The sequence below is a fragment of the Pongo pygmaeus genome, chromosome 6 (genome assembly GCF_028885625.2).
Source record: "Pongo pygmaeus isolate AG05252 chromosome 6, NHGRI_mPonPyg2-v2.0_pri, whole genome shotgun sequence".
Lineage (NCBI taxonomy): Eukaryota > Metazoa > Chordata > Mammalia > Primates > Hominidae > Pongo > Pongo pygmaeus.
In genome coordinates, this window is record NC_072379.2 from 20,591,856 (window position 1) to 20,612,884 (window position 21,029).

At 44.3% G+C, this 21,029-nt stretch overlaps 1 long non-coding RNA gene and 1 pseudogene across 2 annotated transcripts; one reads left to right on the forward strand and one right to left on the reverse strand.

Annotated features, from left to right (window-relative positions):
* The first annotated feature begins 2,912 nt into the window (after positions 1 to 2,912).
* Positions 2,913 to 3,008, forward strand: LOC129041783 (U6 spliceosomal RNA; annotated as a pseudogene).
* Positions 3,009 to 6,526: 3,518 nt separating this feature from the next.
* Positions 6,527 to 21,003, reverse strand: LOC129040481 (uncharacterized). Of its 2 annotated transcripts, XR_010127064.1 has the most exons (8): positions 20,622 to 21,002; positions 18,859 to 18,946; positions 16,783 to 16,911; positions 16,001 to 16,496; positions 14,544 to 14,618; positions 8,520 to 8,986; positions 7,936 to 8,033; positions 6,527 to 7,408 (listed from the first exon to the last, which is right to left on the reverse strand). It is a non-coding gene; the product is annotated as an uncharacterized LOC129040481 (long non-coding RNA). The 2 variants fall into 2 exon arrangements; XR_010127065.1 differs by lacking the exon at positions 7,936 to 8,033 and having other exon boundaries at positions 20,622 to 21,003.
* Positions 21,004 to 21,029: the final 26 nt, after the last annotated feature.

Sequence of the window (21,029 nt, forward strand, 5' to 3'; positions counted from 1 at the left end):
AAAAGATTAGAAACTGTAATGAGGCCTCTCAGGCAAAATTCCATACAAGCAAATTACTATCTCTCCAAAGCATTCCTGCCACACTTAATTCACCATTCCCTGAATAAAACGTGCCGTCTTTATCGTCCAGGTCTTTACAGTGCTGGTCTCCCTGCTTGAGCAGCTCACGCCATCCCAGCCCATTCCCCATCCCTCCACCTCCCCCCTTCTCTGCCCACTCTCATACAATTCTTCCTCATCTTTCAGGACCCAGCTTCAATGTCACCTTAACTGGATGCTTCTCTCACCCTCCAGAAATGCTTCCCATTGCATTTGATGCATGAACTATTATTTGATCATTTTTGAGTCATAGTCCAAGTCTTTTTGTAACTGAATAACATGCTGCCCAGTCAGTCTCTCTTCCTGGACTCTGAAGTCTTTCATGGTAGATCCAGCTGGAAGTGACAAAAAGATATTCTTTAAAAAAAAAAAAAAGGATGACACAGACACAAGTTCTTAGACGTTTTAAATGGTATATGAAAAGCAAACAAAATTCAAAGGCTTATGGGGAACACTTAGGAAGCAAAGAATTACTGGGAACTTCATAAAGGGTTAATTTTTTTTTTTTTTTGAGACAGAGTCTTGCTCTGTTGCCCAGGCTGGAGTGCAGTTGCGCGATCTCGGCTCACTGCAAGCTCTGCCTCCCATGTTCACACCATTCTCCTGCCTTAGCCTCCCAAGTAGCTGGGACTACAGGCACCTGCCACCACACTTGGCTAATTTTTTGTACTTTTAGTACAGACGGGGTTTCACCATGTTAGCCAGGATGGTCTTGATCTCCTGACCTCGTGATCTGCCTGCCTCAGCTTCCCAAAGTGCTGGGATTACAGGCGTGAGCCACCATGCCCGGTCTAATTTTTATTTTATCTTATTTTTTGAGACTGAGTCTCATTCTGTTACCTACACTGGAATGCAGTGGTGCAATCAGGGCTCACTGCAGCCTCGATCTCCTGGGCTCAAGTAATCTCCCATAATTTTTATTTGGTTTAAGAAACTCAGTCTTGGTTGAGCGTGGTGGCTTACGCCTGTAATCTCAACACTTTGGGAGGCTGAGAGGGGTGGATGACTCGAGCCCAGCAGTTTGAGATCAGCCTGGGCAACATATTAAGACCCTGTCTCTACGCAAAAAACAGAGTGAATTTGTGAAAGGCAATTTTTTCCACACACTGGGGGTGGAGGGAATGACTTCAGGATGATTCAAGTGCGTTACATATATTGTGCACTTTATTTCTATTATTATTGCATTGTAATATACAATGAAATAATTCTACAACTCATGATAATGTACAATCAGTGGGATCTCTGAACTTATTTTCCTGCAACTAGACTGTCCATCTGGGCTGATGGGAGAAACAGGCATTAGATTCTCATAAGGAGCGCGCAACCTAGATCCCTTACATGCACACTTCACAACAGGGTTCGTACTCCTATGAGAATCCAATGCTGCCGCTGATCTGACAAGACATGGCACTCAGGTGGTCATGTGAGCGATGGAGAGGGGCTATAAATACAGATGAAGTTGCCCCTCACTCACCCACTGCTCATCTCCGGCTCTGTGGCCCTGTGGATGGAGACCCCTACTCCAGTGCATTCAAAAGTATCCATCCCATACCATTCTTCAGACTCATCTATACTACCGCAGTGGTCAAGTGTAGCACCCCTTAGCTTGAATGGCATATGCCTCAGCTGGCATTTCATCACAATCAACACTAAGTGGTAGCTTGAGTTATCGTGAGGTCACTTCCTAGAAATCACCAGCATCCCATGTCCCATTGGCAAGGAGCTCAGCTCTGCTCCTTGGATAACCAAACCTATGCCCAAATCCCATCTGTGTGGGTCTATCTCCTGGTACCCTTCCTAGCATCAATTCTGTATTTCTAGGAGTCCAATCAGGAGATATAAACCACTCAGAAGTTTAAACTAAAATGGGCATGGTGGCTCACACCTGTAATCCCAGCACTTTGGGAGGCCAAGGCAGGTGATCGCTTTGAGCTCAGGAGTTTGAGACCAGCCTGGGAAACATGGCAAAACACCATCTCTACAAAAAACACAAAAATTAGCCAGGCGTGGTGGCACGTATCTGTAATTCCAGCTACTCTGGAGGCTGAGGAAGGAGAACTGCTTGAGCCTGGGAAGTGGAGGTAGCCGTGAACAGAGATCGTGCCACTGCACTTTAGCCTAGGTGATCGAGTGAGACCAAGTACCAATAAAAAACAAAAAAAAGTAAAAAAATATATATATGTAAATTTAATATGAAAAGTATTAATTATAACAGAGGATTGGCGTAATGACTGACATACTAGCACAAATGAAAGACGACTCTAGAGAATACAGAACTAGCAGAGGCCAGGCATGGTGGCTCATGCCTGTAATCCCAGCAATTTGGGAAGCCCAGGCAGGAGGATCGCTTGAGGACAGGAGTTGGAGACCAGCCTGGACAACATAGTGAGACCCTGCTGTCTACCAAAAAATTTTAAAAAATTAGCCAGATGTGGTGGTGGTGCACACCTATAGTTCCGGCTACTTTGCAGTCTGGGGTGGGAAGATCCCTTGAACCTGAAAAGTCTAGGCTGCAGTGAGTATGGGTGGATTTTGGTATACACAGAAATGGGGGAGCTGGAACTAATCCCCCCCATATACCAAGGGACAAACTGTATCTGTTTTTACAATTATACTGTAGGATACATTATGTTCCATGACAATGGTAATTTTTAATGACAGTTTTTAGTTGAGTGGAATTACCATAAAAATAATAAAAGTAGCAGCTAATATTTACTGAGCCGTTACCAGGTGCCTATAAATACCATAAATTTTTAAATTCCCCATAACTCTTCCTTATTCCACTTAACCACTTTATCTCAAATCACTCATGTTTGCTTCAGTAGCACATATACTAAAGTTGGAACAATAGATTGGCATGGCCTCTGTGCAAGAACGACATGCAAATTTGTGAAGCATTCCATATCTTTTTTAAAAGGAGAAAAAAATTCACTGTGTGCATATGACCTTTTGTTTAGATTGAATTATATCCAAAGATGGTATTTCCCGAAGTGAGATTACTGTGAGTCACAGGGCATGAGCATTCTTATTACACTTGATGCAAATTGTCGAGTTTTCAGGCATGGTGGCTGGCTGCTTATAATTCCAGCACTTTGGGAGGCTGAGGCGGGAGGACTGCTTGAGCCCGGGAAGTTGTGGCTGCAGTGAGCCATAACTGCACCACTGCACTCCAGTCTGGGCAACAGAGTGAGATAGAAGGTTGACTTTTTAACAGAATTTTTCTGTTCACTTGAAGATATGGCCAGGACTATGCTATACGAAAATTTTCATAAAATAATTATCTCATCCAATTAATGTTGGAATTGGGAACAGAAAATGTTTTGGTGACTATTTCTTCCTTCATTTGCTGTTATAGAAACTATTGCCAGTGGGCACTTAACAACCAAGTGTCATCTCTGAGCTACTCACAATGAAACGTGATGTCTGGGGCCCAGTTGTGTTGAGGTCCCCATGTCTGGGCTATGGGTGCTGAGTGGGACTTACTTGTCCATCCATTTTCTGTATTCCAGCACTGGGAAACTTGGGTTTATCCATCTTGATAAGAGGTCATTTAAATTCCACCTGGCAAAAACCACAAATGGAAAAAAGGCCAAGAAACTACAGGCTAGCCCTTGTTCTCAAAAGAATATTTAGCTTAGGTGGTTCTGTAAAAGAGGAATCACATTGTTGAAAACTCATCGCAGGTCAGGTGAGGTGGCTCACACCTGTAATCCCAGCCCATTGGGAGACTAAGGCAGGAGGATATCCCGTGAGGCCAGAAGTTCAAGACCAGCCTGGGCAACACAGCGAAACCTCATCTCTACAAAAAATTAGAAAATGAGCTGGGTGTGGTTGCACATTCCTATAGTCCCAGTTACTTTTGAGGCTGAAGTGGGAGGATCAAAGTGGAAGCTGCAGAAGTAGAAGCTGCAGTGAGCTCTGATCTCACCACTGCACCCCAGCCTGGGTGACAAGAGTGAGACCCTGTCTCGACACACACACACACACACCCCCATCTCAACACACACACACACACCCCCCCATCTCAGTCTGCCCAGCCTTGACTAGCGAAAAGGGTCTTCTGGTTACAGAAGAGGTATGCTCTTTTTTTAGGACAGGGAGGGACCAGAAAGCTTGTTCACAGCCTTTCCCTCATTCTCTGCTTAGTTTTCCAAGAACCTTCAGGTGGAAAGGGAGTCCTTGGGGAAAAGACCTAACTCATCAGGTTACCAAAGGAGAAATATGCATCCTTTGTCAATTAATAAATGAACACCTGCCTTAAAAACCAGGGAGTTCTGCTAGGGTGAATCACTCCCTACGACCCTGACCTGTGTAGGGAACATAAAAACCTAGAGTTTGGGGACCTATAATATTGAAGGCCACATTGCAGATGTGGAGACCTTACCAAAGCACAGCCTTTCCACAAGGAACTACCAAACACCAGCTGGCTGTCTCCATGGGCCACCGCCGTATCTCTGGCTCTCGTTTCCCCCAGAGATGCTCTATTCCAGCCTTCTCTTATATTTTGTATCCCGCACAGTTCCTGGCATAAGGAGTTACAACATAGCAGGCTGCTATGTTAATGGTGATCTACTGCAGATCCAACCTGAAATTCCGGCAGGGTGCTTTGTGTTTGAGAAATTAAAGGGGAGAGAATGGACCCAGCCTGCTAGAATATAAAAAATTTAAAGAAGAAAAAAATATTAAAATAAAATTTTCTCCTAAAGAGCACTCAAAAGCACACTCCCACTAAGGCTGGATCTATTTATCTCTCTCTTGCTTTTTTCTTTCTGAGATAGGGTCTCACTCTGTCACTCAGAATGGAGTGCAGTGGCAAGATCACCGCTTACTGCAGCTTTCAACTCCTGGGCTCAAGCTATCCTCCCACTTCAGCCTCCCGAGTAGCTGCGATTGCAGGTGCATGCCACCAGGCCTGGCTAATTTTTAAATTTTTTGTAGAGACGGGGTCTCGCTATGTGGCCCAGACTGGTCTTGAACTCCTGGGTCAAACTAATCCTCCTGCCTTGGCCTCCCAAAGTGCTAGGATTATAGGCTTTAGCTACTGTGCCCAGTCTATTTATCTTTCTATAACTCATATATTAAATCTTCCTCCTTAAATCACCTCCTACCCACCCATCTGCAGGGATAGCAAACAAAGGTCTCAGAGGGTCAGGCAACCTACAGGAGGGAATGAGGCCAGAGTAATGTGGGAGACCTGGGGGAACTGTAGCAAATTGCAAGGTATTCACTTCGATAGTTCTTCAACGCTGTGATGGTCAAACCAAACACAGAAACAGGAAGCCCAGTTCAGTCGCCAGCAGCCAATGTGGGATATTTGATCCACGTGCTACGGAGCAAACTGCTTACGATGACCTGGTCTCCACCAACCTGCTCTTCAAGTCCAGCCGCTCCTGCCCAAGTCCCTACACTCTACTGACATGACCCACATTCACAGTACTCTCCTGAAACTTTGCTTGTTCACTCTTTTTTTTCTTTTCCCCACGAATTTTTTTTTTTCTTTTTTTTACTTTTTTTGAGACAGAGTCCCCTTCTGTCACACACGCTGAAGTACAGCAGGATGGTTGTGGCTCACTGCAGCTTCCATCACCTGGGCTCAAGTGATCCTCCAACCTTAACCTCCCAAGTAGCTGGGATTACAGCCATGTAACACCACACCCGGCTAAATTTATTATTTTTTCTTTTTATTTTGTTTTTCAGATGGAGTCTCGCTCTGTCGCCCAGACTGGAGTGCAGTGGCATGATCTCGGCTCACTGCAACCTCTGCCTCCTGGGTTCAAGCGATTCTCTTTCCTCAGCCTCCCGAGTAGCTGGGATTACAGGTGTGTGCCACTATGCCCAACTAATTTTTATATTTTTAGTAGAGACGGGGTTTCACCATGTTCGCCAGGCTGGTCTTGAACTCCTGACCTCAGATGATCTGCCCACCACGGCCTCCCAAAGTGCTGGGATTACAGATGTGAGCCACCGTGCCTGGCCAGTTTATTATTTTTTCTAGAGACAGGGTCTCACTATGTTGCCCAGACTGGCCTTGAACTCCTGGGCACAAGCAATCCTCTGGCTTCCACCTCCCAAAGAGCTGGGATTACAGGCTTCCACCAACACATCAGGCCCTAACAAACACTTCTTGAGCTCCTACTAAATACCAGGCACTATAATAGGTGCCCAGGAAACAGCAGTGAACAAGGTATAAGAGTTACTGCCCTTGGCCGGGCGTGGTGGCTCACGCCTGTAATCCCAGCACTTTGGGAAGCCGAGGCAGGTGAATCACCTGAAGTCAGGAGTTCGAGACCAGCCTGACAAACGGTGAAACCCTGTCTCTACTAAAAGTACAAAAATTAGTGGGGCATGGTTGTGCATGTCTGTAATCCCAGCTACAGCTACTCGGGAGGCTGAGGCAGGAGAATCGCTTCAACCCAGGAGGCGGAGGTTGCAATGAGCTGAGGTCGCGGCGCTGCACTCCAGCCTGGGCAACAAGAGTGAAACTCTGTATCAAAAAAAAAAAAAAAAAAAAAAAAAAAGTTTCTGCCCTCACAGAGCTTATAGGGTAGCAGGATCCCTCATGAATGGCTTGGTGCCCTCCCCAAGGTAATGAGTAAGTTCTCTCTCTACTAGTTCATGTGAGAGCTGATTGTTTAAAGAGCCTGGCACCTCCTCCCCTCTCCCTTGCTCTTCTCAACAAGTGACATGCCGGCTCCTCCTTCACCTTCCGCCATGAGAGGAAGCCTCCTGAGGTCCTCACCAGCAGATGCTGGTACTATGTGTTTTTTTTTTTTTTTTTCTGAGACAGGGTCTCACTCTGACACTCAGGCTAGAGAGCAGTGGTATAATTATGGCTCACTGCAACCCCGACATCCTCGGCTAAAGAGGTCTTTTTACCTTAGCCTCCCAAGTAGCTGAAACCACAGGCATGCATCAGTGCACCATCATACCTGGCTATTTTTTTTTTATTTTTAGCAGAGACAAGATCTCACCATGTTTCCCAGGCTGGTTTCAAACTTCTGGGCTCAAGCGATCCTCCTGCTTCAGCATCCCAAAGTGCCGAGATTACAGGTATGGGCCACTGCTCCCAGCCTGGCACCATGCTACTTGTATAGTCTGCAAGACCGTGAGCCAAATAATCTGTTTTTCTTTATAAACTACCCAGCCTGAGGTGTTTCCTTATGGCAATGCAAAATGGACTAATGTAGGAATCACAGGCCAACACTTACCAGACTGTGATGAGCACATGACAATAGTACAGAGTGGGACTGAAACGTTCCCCAGGGGCTTCTTGCATCATAGAGAGTAGGGTGAGACATCTTGGCTGAGGCTAAAGGTGAGCAAAGATGAGAGTGAGAGAGTGATGATGGAGGTAGGGAGAGGGTTTCCTAAAGGACCAATAAAGTTCCCCAAGGAAACTAACATTCCTTGTGGCTGGAAGGTAGGGATTTGGGGAGGGTGATGCAGGATAAAACTGGGAAGGTGAGCGGAGACCAGCTCTTACCAGGCCCTGTGGCCAAATTAGTTTGGACTTTGTCTTAAAGGCAATGGGCAGTCACCAGCAGGTTTTAATCAAGAACTATTTTGACCCAAATTTGCCTTTTAGGAGAATTCCTCTGGTTTCAGTGAACAGGCCGAAGTGAGCAAGCCTAATAGGAAGACAATTGGAGGCCCTCACAATAAACCGGTGTAAAAGAGAATAGGGCCACGCATGGTGGCTCCTGCCTGTAATCTCAAAACTTGAGAAGTCCAAGGTGGGTGGATGGCTTGAGCCCAGGAGTTTGAGACCAGCCAGAGCAATGTGATGAAACACATCTCTACAAAACACAAAAATTAGCTGGGCATGGTGGCTCGTACCTGTGGTCCCAGCTACACCAGAGGCTGAGGCGGAAGGATAGCTTGAGCCTGAGAGGTTGAGACTGCAGTGAGCCAAGATCAAACCACTGTGCTCCAGCCTGGGAAACACAGGGAGACTGTCTCAAAAAAAAAAAAGAAAACAAAAAGAAAAAGATCTCATTCTTCACTTATTAGTGCCCTAACATTATCATGAGAATCTTGGTGACACAGTGAATTCAACTGTCATGGTAATTCAGCAACCCACACGTTTAAGTTTGTGTTTGATTACCAATAATATCACCCCTGTGGATACAAGAAATAAGGAATTGTGTTTGGGCTATCATGGAAGCTCTCTGGATTTCAGACCATGACTTACGCTGAGAGGTAAAGACTTGAGCTTTTTGCTTTTCTCTCTGTAAGTGCTCAAGTGCAGCGGTCCCCAATCTTTGGGGGACCAGGGACCGGTTTTGTGGAAGACAGTTTTTCCATAGACTCGGGGCAGCAAAGGTCAGTTTTGGGCTATATCAAGCACATTACATTTATTGTGCACTTTATTTCTATTATTATCACATTGTAGCATATAAGAAAATAATTATATAACTCACCATAATGTAGAATGAGTGGGAGTCTTGACCTTCTTTTCCTGCAACTAGATGGTCCCATCTGGGGGTGATGGGAGACAGTGGCAGACCATCAGGCATTAGATTCTCCTAAGGACACAGCAAGACAGATCCCTTGCATGCACAGTTCACAACAGGGTTTGTGCTCACATGAGAATCTCATGCTGCCGCTGATCTCACAGGAGGCAGAGATCAGGTGGTAACGTGGGGAGCGGCTGTAAATACAGATGAAGCTTCGCTCGCACACCCTCTACTCACCTCCTGTTGTGTGGCCCAGTACAGGCCTGTGACCCAGGGATCGGGGCCCCTGCTGAAGTGCATCCAAAAGGATTCTTCCCACACCAGCCTTCATAGTGGTCAAGTGCAGCAGCCACTTACCTCCCAAAGCATGTGCCTCAGCTGGCATTTCATCACAATCAACAGTACATGGTAGCTTGAGTCATTGTGAGGTCCTGGAAATCAACAGCATTCCATGTCCCATTGGCAAGGAGCTCAGCACTGCCCCTTGGAAAACCAAACCTATGCCCAAATCCCAGTTGTCTGGGTCTATCTCCCGGGACCCTTCACAGCATCAATTCTGTATTTGTCAGAGTCCTAACAAGAGACATAAACCACTCAAAAGTTTAAAGTGTTCAATTTAAAATAAAAAATTATTAATTTAATTATAACAGGGCAACAGCATATAATGAGAGATTCGCTACCAAAAAGTAAAGAGAACGCTAGAGAATATAGGACTAGCAGAGGCCAGGCACGGTGGCACATGTTTATAATTTCAGCAATTTGGGAAGCCAAGGCAGGAAGATTCCTTGAGGCCAGGAGTTTGACACCAGCCTGGGAAACACAGTGAGACCCTGTCTCTACCCAAACAAACTAACTAACTAACAACAACAACAAAAAAAACCTGGGTGTGGTGGCACACACCTATAGTCCTAGGTACTTAGGAGACTGAGGTGGGAGGATTGCTCTAGCCCAGGCGGTCAAGGCTGCAGTGAACCATGATTTTGCCACTGCACTTTAGCTTGGGCAACAGAGGGAGACCCTGTCTCCAAAAAAACAAAGAGTATAGGACCAGCTGATATAACAAGCAGTAACTGTCCCTACTGTCCCAACGCTGAGATACTGCGATCAAGGAAAAGACTCCCCACTATGGGTGAGATCCAGCCCCCCCTTGGAGAGAGCACACTCATGGGTAATTCAATAGCAGAATTGCTGCATTACCACATGGTCGAACATGCTAGCAATTTGCCCTCTGGAATTTGCTGAAAATTCACCCTCTGCGGTGCTAGATTAAGCTATTAATGAACAGTTGTCTCACTACAAATCCACCCAGGCAGATGCAGAGAAACTGCTGGTCACTGGGTGCTGCTGAGCACCGTGCAGGGCAGGAGCCCGGTGATGGAGAAGCTCAGTGCCTGTGGAGATTCGCACACCACAACCAGAAAGAAAAGCCTCTTACAAAGTCCCTCTAGCACAATGTACTGACAACATTTAATCATGTACCAGCTGACAGAAGAAGCATTTAAGGAACCCACTTCTATGTCTGCAGATCAGGCAGTGAAGGGTGAATATGGAACTGATGGGCAGTCATTGGATGGACAGCTGGTACATGACATATTTCCCTCTACCAAGAAAGAAAGGGAAGAGAGAAAAGAGAGAGAGGACCAGGCATGGTGGTTCACACCTATAATCCCAGCAGTGTGGGAGGCCAAGGAAGGTGGATCACTTGGGTCCAGGAGTTAGAAACCAGCCTGGGCGACATAGTGAAATCCTGCCTCTACTAAAAATAAAAGAAATTAGCTGAGTGTGCTGGAGTTTGACTGTAGTCCCAACTTCTCAAGAGGCTGAAATAAAAGGATCACGAGTGTCTGGAGGTTCGAGACTGCACTGAGCCGTGTTCACACTCCTGCCTAAGTGACACAGCGAGATCATGTCTCAAAAAAAGAAATGTTGGTGAAAATGTGGAGAAACTGGAACCCACATACATTACTGGTGGGAACACAAAATGGTTTAACTACTTTGGGTGTTTCTTTTCTTGTCATTTTATTTATTTATTTATATTTTTACTTTTTTTGTGTGACAGAGTCTCACTCTTTTGCCCTGGCTGGAATGCAGTGGTGTGATCCTGGCTCACTGCAACCTCCACCTCCTGGGTTCAAAAAATTCTCCTTGCCTCAACCTCCCAAGTAGCTGGGATTACAGGCATCTGCCACCATACCCAGCCAGGCTGGTTTGAACTCCTGACCTCAAGTTATCCACCCGCCTCGGCCTTTCGAACGCTGGGATTACAGACATGAGCCACCGCACCTGTCTTCTTGTCATTTTAATTTGATTTTTCAAAAACCGAGACAGGGTCTTGCTATCTTGCCCAAGCTGGTCTCTCTTTACTCGTAGGCTCAAGTGATCCTCCCACCTCAGCCTCTCATGTAGCTGGGATTACATCAGTCACTGCACCTGACTGGTGTAACCACTTTGGAGAACAGTTTCTCAAAAGGCTAAATGTACAACATCATAGAATGCAACAATTTCTCTCCTAGGTATATATCCCAGAAAAATAAAAATGTACGTCCACCCAAAAACTTGTACATGAATCTTCATAGCAGCATTATTCATAACAGCCAATACATGCAAACAACCCAAATGTTCACCAACTGAAGAATAAACAAAATGTGGTGTGTCTCTACCATGGAATATTATTCAGCCATAGAAGGAACGAAATACTGACACATGCTATGACAGGAAGGAACTCTGAAAACACTGTGCTAAGAGGGAAAAAAAAGCCAGCCACAAACGATCACATACTGCACAATCCTATTTATATAGAAGGTCCAGATTAGGCAAATCTATGGTGACAAAAAATAGATCAGTGGTTGCCTATGGGGAACACAGAAGCGTGGGGGGAGTAAGCCACTAGCTTACTCCCCTCCATGTTCTTAGCCAGTGGCTAAGAACAGTGGATTTCTCTATAGGGTAATGAAAGCTTCTAAAATGGATTGTGGTGATAGATCACAGCTCCATGAATACTCTAAAAACCACTGAATTGCATACTTTGATAAATAAATTGCATGGTATGTGAACTACATTTCAATAAAGTTGTTATATAAAAAAAAGAAAATAGTGGGCTGGACACAGGTGGCCCATGGCTGCCTATAATCCCAGCACTTTGGGAGGCTGAGGCAGGAGGATCACTTGAGGACAGGAGTTTGAGATCATCCTGGGCAGCACAGCACGATCCCATCTCTACAACAAAAAAACAAAAAATTTAGCTTTGCATGGTGGTGTACGTCTGTAGTCCAAGCTACTTGGGGAGGCTGAGGTGGGAGTATTGCTTGAGCCCAGGAGTTTGAATCTACAGCGAGCCATGATCACACCACTGCATTGCAACCTGAGTCAGAGCAAGATCCTGTCTCCAAAAACGAAAGAAAAGAAATGCAAGTTTTTATCACTTTGTCAGAGTAACCAAGTTTGTAAAGAAACACATAAGAACAAGAGCACTGAATGGTGAGAGTGGGAGGCTGGTTAGGCTCATTGCTAGCTAAGGGACTTCTGGAAAATTCATTAGTAAAATCACAGCTCTGGGGGTCAGTCAGGCAGCCAAATGATGAATGTTAAATCCATTACAAATGCCCATCGTCTTTCTTTACATCCCTTCTAATGAAAAATTCCTAAGTGCCTAAATAGCAAGTGTTCTCAAATGATAGCAGCTGTTTATTAAAGAAATAACACCTCAAATTTTAAAAACCATGAGTCAAATATTATTCTCTTCCTCCCATTTTACATGTGTGCCACCTAAAGAACAGAGAATTTAAGTAATTTTTCTAAGTGGCAGAGCACAGATTTAAATCCTATCACTTTGGCCTCAGAGTTTGTGCTTTATTTTATTTTATTATTTTAAAATTCACCTTTTTTAAAACCAAGAGGCTTATGCAAAATTCTGCTAGGATTCAAAAAAAGCCTCTTGCTTTTCCTGACCGTGGGTCAAGACAGGGCTCGTGCTGCATTTTCTTTACTTATAATTGGATAGAGACATGATGACAGGAGCTCTCTTGGTCATTGTGCACCAGAAAGGAGAGTGAAGAGATGCACAGGGAAGCCAGTCTTACCATGTTTGAGCAACTGAACCAATGTCAGCCTCAGCCTACCTGCACAATTACTTTTATGTGAGAAAAACAGACATCTCCCTATTTTGATAATCACAGCTAGCTACAGTAGCAAACAATCCTAAAGTTATTCTTGGTAACATTATTCCTAGAGCCTCAATCCTTTTAACTCATTATATTAGCTGTTCATTTCTCTGTTTTTCCTGACATCTAATTGATAACCAAAAGCTTATGTTATTAAATAAGCTTTGGATTAACAGGATCAATGAATGAAGAGTTTCAAGATACCAAAAAAAAGTTCACAGAAGTACCTGCCAAATGTGCCAACTGACTACTATGAACTAATTTACTTTTGAGAAACAGGCTATTTCTTATATGCTACTGACAGTGCCTATAAAAATGGTGCACATTAACTGGCTGTTTTATTTTCTCCCCAATCTTAATATCTAATATCCACAGACTGAGATTAGGGCACCAGCGTATACAATGTAACTTCATACTAGACTTCGAAGGGGACACGAAGTGTAGAAATCATAATCTTCTCCATAAAGTTCCTGTCACCTTGGAATTAACCTCCCCTTTACATAGTCTCATTGTTCACCTTGTTCAAATCTTCATAGGTTCAGGCTCAGGTCTCTGTGCTCGCACAGTGTGTCTTTTTACCAAAAGGAACACCTCATGCACTTTTCCAAAAGGAGAAAAGTAAAGGTTTGAATGGATTTGTAGTTCTCGGCATTTTTGAACAGAAATAATCAGGTATTAAGTTGCTCAAAGATGCCCACAAGCTTTCATAAGAGAAACATCTAATTCATAACCAAGAGTTTCTGTTATTAAGTAAGCTTTCCTTTAACAGGATCAATGAATGAAGAGTTTAAATACTCGCTCTAATCCCCATTCAGTCATCTGGTATACTCTCTGTGAGGTATACTCTTAGTCATCTGGTATCCTCTCTCTGAGTATGCCAGCTGATTAAATCGAAATTATTGCACCACTAAACACCAGTACTGCAAACTCTTATTTAAAAAATCAACACCTAGGACATAAAAAAATGATCCTAGGCTGGGCACGGCAGCTCATGCCTGTAATCCTAGCACTTTGGGAGGCCGAGGCGGGCAGACTGCCTGAGCTTAGGAGTTTGAGACCAGCTTGGGCAACATGGTGAAACCCCATCTCTACTAAAATACAAAAAATTAGCCGGATGTGGCGGTGTGCGCCTGTAGTCCTAGCTACTCGGAAGGTTGAGGCAGGAGAATTGCTTGAACCTGGGAGGCTGAGGCTGCAGTGAGCAGAGATCATACCACTGCACTCCAGCCTGGATGACAGAGCGAGACTTTCATCTCCAAATAAAAAAAGAATGATCCTAACGCAGTTATTTCCTTTTGCATCTATGAGGAGATGGAAGAAATACCCATATTTGATGGTTGGTTGGGAACTGTCTTTGGTATTGTAGGAAGTATTTTAATACTGTGAACATGAAAAGATGAGAACCCTGCAGACCCCGTGGGCATGGAGAGAAGGAAGTACATTAGAGGGTGTCGTAGGAAATACTTTGATTCCAGGCACCGCTGTTTAAACCACCCCTTAACTTTCTTTCCTTAAAAGAATAAAAAAAACAAAGACAAAAGATGAAACATTCCATGTGACCCTCTGCACCCTTATTTGTTGTAATAAAGGAAAAGCATTTTAGGGATTTTCTTGAGTGCAGTTTATGATGTGATCCATGTTATTTACTTCCTGTTAATAATTTTCAAAATTTCAATTACAGACATTCAGAAATTTAGCTTTATCACAGGCAGCTGTTCACAGGTAAAACTAGTTTGGTTACCTTCATCTGTATAAACATGAAGCTAGTGAGCTGACATAACTATTAAACTGGAGAATCAAGAGAAACACGCCAAGGACTGGCCCTTACCTTCCACAGTGACCTCAATGTCAGGAAGCTTTTCATTACTCTCAGGGCTTCGTGGTCTTTTTAGAAACTGTGAAGCTGTAAAATAAAGCACAGAATTACTTTAGTATATTGTAGAAAAAAATACAGAAAGAGATGCTTTATAAGAGCAGAGTATTAAAATTCATTCAGTTTGGCTCTTTTCAAAGAAACCTGCAGAATTAAACTTGTAGTGTAATCCTCCACAGGCGGCTCAACAAAGCCATGGAAACATGAATGAAGTGGGATTGCAAATGTGACACTTCCAACAAAATTTCTTTTAAAGAAAAAGAGGCCCATTCAATAAAATACCTTAAAAAGCCAAGAAACTAACTGCAAGTCCCACAAAGACAGTGGCCAATGATTCTGTGTGATTTAAGAAATGCGGATAAAGAATGTCTTAATGCAGTGAAATATAATACGAAATACAGGTAATCTCTTACCTTTAGTGTTTATTTTATTAGCCACTCCAGGAGGCAAGTAGGAAATAACTAGTTCAGGTCTAGAAAGAAACTTACTTTTTACCAACAATGGTGGCCTCACAGCTAGTAAAACGGTTGTGATATGACCAGGGTTTTTTCCTAAAGCTGTTCACAGAGTCATCCTGTAATGTCACAATAATTCCTATCATTGTGGATGAAAACCCTGACTTTTCCTTCCTATGACTGGCAAGTAGTTATCTGAAGAGTAAATTACTTCTTTCATGAAAAAGAAAATTAACACTAGTGTGCTTTCTTCAGCCACTGAAGTTCTGCAGAAATGCAGATATAATAAGAAAAACTCAATCATCAGGCTGGGCACGGTGGCTCACACCTGAAGTCCCCATACTTTGGGAGGCTGAGGTGGGTGGGTCACCTGAGGTCAGGAGTTTGAGACCAGCCCGACCAACTTGGTGAAACATCATCTCTATGAAAAATACAAAAATTAGCCGGGCATGGTGGTGCATGCCTGTAATCCCAGCTACTTCGGAGGCTGAGGCAGGAGAATCACTTGAACCTGGGAGGCGGAGGTTGCAGTGAGTTGAGATCTCGCGCCATTGCACTGCAGCCTGGGCAACAAGAGTGAAACTCGGTCTCAGAAAAAGGAAAAGAAACTCAATCATCAATATTTACTTGCTAATAAGACTGACCCAGGAATAACAGAGCAGATAAAACCCAGCAGATTAAACTTCATTCAAGTACTAAGGCATAGTGCATGACACCACAGTGTGTCTGAACATCATGGAGGCAGTGGTCACTATTCTTGCACCGATGAAGATGACTGAGTACAGGATGGGGAATGGCAGGGGCAATGGAGAGTGCCAGGACTGCGGCTCAGAGCCAGGCTTTTCCATCAAGGACTTACAGCCACACCTGTCACCTCTAGCTAGAAAAACATTTTAGTAGAAATGTCATTTTATTGTTTTAATCCCAGAAATGACGACAGTGGCAAATAGAACTTACTTTTTATTGTTGTTGTTGTTGAGGCAGAGTCTCGCTCTGTCACCCAGGCTGGAGTGCAGTGTTGTGATCTTGGCTCACTGCAGCCTCTGCCTCCCAGGTTCAAGTGATTCTCCTGCTTCAGTCTCCCAAGTAGCTGGGATCACAGGTGCCCGCCACCATGCTTGGCTAATTCTTTGTATTTTTAGTGGATATGGGGTTTTCCCATGTCTGCCAGGCTGGTCTCGAACTCCGGACCTCAGGTGATCTGCCCGCCTCAGCCTCCCAAAGTGCTGGGATTACAAACATGAGCCACCACACCTGGCCTAAAACTTACTTTTTACCAACAAACTTGATTTTATTACTCCCACGGACGATCCTTTCAAGTCATGGAATTCCAAACCAGGAGGGCTTCAAAAGGGAATCCTGTCTGGCAAACCTTCTACACACACGAACTCGGGGTTTGATTCAAACACAGGATATGGTTCTTTTACTGCCTCAGTGAGTCCAAGAGCTTAAGCTGAAAGAGAACATAATTTGTGGAAAACAAAATTTGACAAAGACATTCTTTTACTTGTATCTGCATTCTCAAGTACATTATGGACAAATTCTCTACAATCAAGCAATATTCACTTCATATTGAAGGCATTTTGCTTAGGATATTGGGCAAATCTGAAGAACAAGCCTAAAAATTAAGTACTTTTGGGAGGAACATTTTAACCCTTTCCCTCAAAAGGAGAGTTATGTTAGTAGCCAAAATGACCTCTGTGTTCTAAGCAGAAATGACCGAAGGCCATTCCACATACCAGTGGCCCCTGGCAGCCTTTGCATTCCATCAAGAGTCAGGGTAGCTGTTCAAAGACAGGTGGTGTCTATGATGCAACTAAGCAGCACTCAGTAAGTTCATGTCATCAGACACACAGTAGACAGGATTCCTGATAAGAGACAGGAAACATCAGCATCAGGTATTGAGATAATGGACAGGAATGCCCCAGGAATGCTGTGAGTGCTCCCCAGTCCTTACTTCCTTCTCCATGACAGATACACCCAAAACTGAAACACACTTTCTTGCTGAGCCTGTTCAGAATCGTTCAAGACAGCACTCCAGGAAACCTCTGTCAACAAATCTAAGTATTTGCCGTACGTGTTAGCCAGATTTGAAGTACAGACAGTGGAATGACACTTATCCCAATGCCTCCCTTCCTCTCCCATCCTGACACATGAGAAAGCTGAATCCAAGAGAAATGAAGTCACCTGCTTGGTTTCAATAGCAAGTGTAGTAGTAGAAATAAACCAAAATCCAGTTTCTGGGACCTTCCTTTTTTAGGTCCTAAACTTCTATAATTCATTCAGACATAACCCTTCACTGATACGTTATTAAATTAAAGACCAACAATAGGGAAAGGACTATGAGTCCCTTCATGTTCATATAAAAGGGCAAGACTCGTCTCCAAAAAATAAAAAATAAAAAAATATTTCAATTAAAAAAAATAGTGTGATGGTCTTTGGCGATGTTTAAATAGAAAAGAAGAGTATCATTTTCAAATAAGCTGACAGTTTCTGAACATGTAATAACCAGGGTCACAGAATCAGAGGCCAGTGAGAAGATTCAAAAGTACCCCTGTGAGCCCCCGTGACACATACACCACCAGGAAAATTTCCTGTTCCTGTCCCTCCAACGAATCCACAGCAACATAATGTCGGCAAGTGACACGATCTGCCTCCCCTATCTCCAAGCAGCCACAGGGAAAGTGAAGAGCAAGGGGACCATTCCCTGTGTCACTGATAAGTGAGGCTCAATGGGAAACACGAAGCATGAGGGGCACCCAAAGTTAGCTGACAAGTTCAGTATCTCCCCTTTGTCTTCCTGCTTCAGGTATTATCTGCATCTTCTGCTCTTTTCATGATAAGGAAAGAAGCAGCAATAGCAATAGCGTGTCTAAATGTGGGACTACCCATCGAGCATCATGGAACTTAATATAGAAGTTTATACAACCCTCGGGGCTTTCAGAACCTGGTGTCCTAACACGTACATCCAAGTTTTCTAAAGCTCTTGACCAAGGTAGTAGACTGTGAGCCCCCAGGAGTTCACACAGGTTTTCTAGGATCTTCACACTGCTAACCACAGTCATGGCAACGCCTTCATTGCCTTTTTAAACAATTGTTTTCCCAATTGTCCCCTTAAAATTGGGCAGTATAGGCTGGGCACGGTGGCTCACGCCTGTAATCCCAGCACTTTGGGAGGCCAAGGTGGGCAGATCACATGAGGTAAGGAGTTTCAGCCTGGCCAGCATAGTAAAACCCTGTCTCTATTACGAAATACAAAAATTAGCTGAGCATGGTGATGGATGCCTGTAATCCCAGCTGCTCCGGAGGCTGATGTTTGAGGTATAAGAATCCCTCGAACCCAGAAGGCGGAGGTTACAGTGAGCCGAGATAGTACCAGTGCACTCCAGCCTGGGCAACAGGAGTGAAACTCCATTACAAAAAAAAAAAGGAAGCAAGCCCAAACCTTTTTTGTTTTTTGAGATGGAGTCTTGCTTTGTCGCCCAGGCTGGAGTGCAGTGGCGCGATCTCGGCTCACTGCAAGCTCTGCCTCCCGGGTTCACGCCATTTTCCTGCAACAGCCTCCAGAGTAGCTGGGACTACAGGCGCCCGCCACCACGCCCAGCTAATTTTTTGTATTTTTAGTAGAGACGGGGTTTCACCATGTTAGCCAGGATGGTCTCGATCTCCTGACCTCGTGATCCTCCCGCCTCAGCCTCCCAAAGTGCTGGGATTACAGGCATGAGCCATGGCACCCAGCCAGGCCCAAATCTTAAAGTAAAACTTTTAGCATAGAATATAAGAATTGGTGAGAATTCCATTCCCTGGTTACTTACCCCATAGGCTGAGGAGCTGCCTCTGCCTCTAAGGATCAGGGCATTCTGTTTTTGATAGCAGAACCTAAGTCAGAATGCAGCACAATCCCTGAAAAGTAGAACATCAGGGTGAGTTATCCTGACCTTGAGATTGCTTCTCTAGCTCTTTCATTAAAAAAAATATATATATATATATATATGTATATATATACATATATATATATACATATATATATATGTATATATATACATATATATATATGTGTATATATACATATATATACATGTATATATATACATGTATATATATACATATATATATGTATATATACACATACATATGTATATATATACATATATATATGTATATATATACATATATATATATGTATATATATATATATGTATGTATATATATGAACCAAGAAGCCGATCCCCTCTTGCCACCTCAGTTATTTGAACTCAGCTACTCAAAGTCTATTTTGTCGAGATCAAGGGCTCCCATGAGTGACGGTGAGGCAGATCTGATCACTCAGAGGGGGAAAGGTAACCTTATAAAACCTGAAGATGTGAAAGGAGAACGTAGCTGTTGCTCAGAAACTCCACTAGCCCATCTTGAAAAGAAATTATCTACAAACAGAGTAATTCCCAGTTTCCAATTCTAGGCCTTATAGTTTTGCCGAGTGTCCCTAAACTTTTCTTTTCCTTTTTTTTTTTTTTTTTTTTTTTGGAGACAGTCTTGCTCTATCCCCCAGGCTGGAGGGCAGTGGTGCAATCTCGGCTGACTGCAACCTCCGCCTACTGAGATCAAGCAGTTCTGATGCCTCAACCTCCCAAATAGTGGAGACTGCAGGTACATGCCACCATACCCGGCTGATTTTTGTATTTTCAGTAGAGATGGGGTTTCACCATGTTGGCCAGGCTGGTCTCGAACTCTTGAACTCAGGTGATCCGCCTGACTCAGAAGCCCAAAGTGCTGGGATAACAGACGTGAGCCACCACGCCTGGCCTTCTGCTCTCTCTTATTTTGCCCACCTAATGTAAGAAAACTAAGCTAAAATACATTTTTTAAGCAAACCAAAAGGAAGCTCTCTAGGTGGTATGGCTACTATACTCAGGAGACTTGAACTTTCCTTGACCCAAAAATGGCTGTCTGGAAGTCAGCATCCTCAGAGTACACTTCAGATGCAAACTAGAATACAACAGTGTAAACTAAGGAAGTCCACAGCCTTTGCTTGCGTAAAACTAGATGCAACAGGCCGGGGGCCGTGGCTCACGCCTGTAATCCCAGCACTTTGGGAGGCTGAGGCGGGCAGATCACGAGGTCAGAAAATCAAGACCATCCTGGCTACCACGGTGAAACTCCGACTCTACTAAAAATACAAAAAAATTATCCGGGCGTGGTGGCTGGCTCCTGTAGTCCCAGCTACTGGGGAGGCTGAGGCAGGAGAATCGCATGAACCCGGGAGGCGGAGCTTGCAATGAGCCGAGATCGCGCCACTGCACTCCAGCCTAGGCGAAAAAGCGAGACTCTGTCTCGGGTGGGGAAAAAAATACACCAAGCGTGCACCACGCCCGGTTAATTTTTGAAACTTTTCTACAGACGGGGTTGCGTCACGTTGCCCAGGCCAGTCTTGAACTCCTTAGACCAAGCCATCCTCCCCCTCGGCCTCCCAAAGTGCTGGGATTATAGGGTCCAGCCAGCCTCATGTTTTCTTTAAGCAGTCCCTCCCTGTTGCACACTTGGATAGTTTATTTATTTATTTTTTTTAAACAGTGTTTACCTCAGTCTCGCAGGATGGAGTGCTGTGATGGGATCATAGCTCATGGCAGCCTTGAACCCTGGGGTTCAAGGAGCTGGGAAGTTGAGGTGAAACTACTGAAATGGGGTCGCGCCCAGTTGCTCAGGCTGCTCTTTAACTCCTGGCCTGAAAGGATCCTTCCGCCTCGGCCGCATCCAGACATAGTTTTCTAGTTTTGACCCACATAAACACTGTGCTGGGTCGGAGTTTGTCAACTACCCATCTCCAGCCAGCAACACAAAGGACCTGGCAAGGAGGTCGCGGTTACCAGGCTCCACTCTAAGGAGAAAACAGCCTAGCTCCAGGCACTGTACCGTCACTGTAACGTCGCGGACCGCCCGGTGCTGTGACGTCACCGAAGACACGCGCCTGTGACGTCGACGAAGGCCC